Source organism: Bison bison, unplaced genomic scaffold (genome assembly GCF_000754665.1).
Source record: "Bison bison bison isolate TAMUID 2011002044 unplaced genomic scaffold, Bison_UMD1.0 scf7180017864115, whole genome shotgun sequence".
In the NCBI taxonomy this organism is placed as follows: Eukaryota; Metazoa; Chordata; class Mammalia; order Artiodactyla; family Bovidae; genus Bison; species Bison bison.
Window position 1 is genome coordinate 1,136,755 of NW_011494687.1, and position 1,413 is coordinate 1,138,167.

Here is a 1,413-nt window from a genome sequence, read left to right on the forward strand (position 1 = left end):
GGGGGGGGGAGGTAGCACTTAAAGGGGCAGGAGCTACTGGGGTAGGGACAAGCGCTCGGGTAGGGCTGTCGCGAAGAATCCGCTGGGGGAGGGGGAAGCCGCTGGCGTCTCCTAGGGGCCAGAACCAGGAAGAATCCCAGATGGAGGAAGAGAACAGATCCCCAGGAAGAAGAGACAGAAACTTGTGCGGTGAAGTGGGGGATGGTGGTGGGTTAGAACTGGAGGACCTGGGATAGCTCTACCCGCGCTCCGGGAGACACCGGCCGAGATCTCTTCACAAAGGAGGGCCAGGAAGGCAGTGAGAGTCACAAGGACTCCGGAGGAATAGAGAGGTGTCCGAGAGGAAACTCACGGCCGAGCCTGCTGCGGGTAACGCACAGCGGCCCTACTAGGTGAACAGGTTCAACTCCTCGGAAGCTCAAGCCCTACCGCTGCGGGGAGACGCAGCCTCCTTCCCCCGGCACTACCCAAGTGTAAAAGCTTCTGGAATCAGGAAGCCACGAGGGCAAAGACCTCCTAGGCCTTTCAACCTCAGTCTTGCCTCTCCCTGTCTCTCAGTGACTGGAGCGTTGGGGGCCGCCAGTAGCTGCGCTGATGAAGCTGATGTGGGACCGTGAGAATCGGCTTTATTCTAGTTCAGTTTTCCCCCAACCACCGCCACCCTTGCAGCAACCTCTGGGGCAACAGGAAGCAGCTGCTCAGTGCAGCCCCCACCTGGTGGTGGGTCGGGGTGGGGGAGGAAAGAAGACAGGGACTTTAAAAGGCCTGGGAAAAAATAGAGGGAGAGGCACCTTAAAAATTCTCCAACGTGACCAGAAGTGGGCTTTACTTTAAAGGGGAGGCCACTAATGAGTGCTGTAAAATATTTCTTGAATCCCAGCAGCTTAATGGGGAGGCACAAGGGACTGGGGGGTTGAAGGGGCGGGAGTGGGGCGGGGAGGAAGCCCCCACCTAAGGGGCAGTCCAGGCTCTTCCCTGAGGCTGGTGCTTGCCAACGCTGACGATCCCTTGGTCAGCAGCCTCACCAGCTGAGTCCTGTGCCCCTATAGTCTGGTTTCCCCTCCTTCTCCCCCCAGAAGAGCAAAGGTTAGGCCCCACCCCTGCTGAGTCAGCCAGGGAGGAAGGTAGGCATCCCTCAGGCCTTCCCGGGGGCTGGTCCTCATACTTACTCATGTCAGGCTGGCAGGGCTCCAGGGCTGGGACCACCAGCTCCTCACTGTCCTTGGTTCCCCCTTCACGTGCAGGCTGGTGTTAGATCCTCCCAAACTATGAGCTGGGAACTAGCACGAATCAAAAAGCCAATGTATGCTTCCTGCGAACCACAGCCTGAACTGCTGTAGGGTGATGTCCCTGTGTGACAGACTGGGGTGGGGAGGGAGGAGGGAGGGGCGGGGCTTTCTCTGGGTGGAGAGG

At 59.1% G+C, this 1,413-nt stretch overlaps 1 protein-coding gene across 2 annotated transcripts in view; it reads right to left on the bottom strand.

Moving 5' to 3' along the window:
* The window catches only part of BAZ2A (bromodomain adjacent to zinc finger domain, 2A), a 35,058-nt gene extending 33,711 nt beyond the window's left edge, over nucleotides 1-1,347 (bottom strand). For both annotated transcript variants that reach the window (XM_010839270.1, XM_010839268.1), the window contains exon 1: nucleotides 1,170-1,347. The gene's annotated coding sequence lies outside the window, so the exon portion shown is untranslated. The remainder of the gene's footprint in view (nucleotides 1-1,169) is intronic.
* Nucleotides 1,348-1,413: the final 66 nt, after the last annotated feature.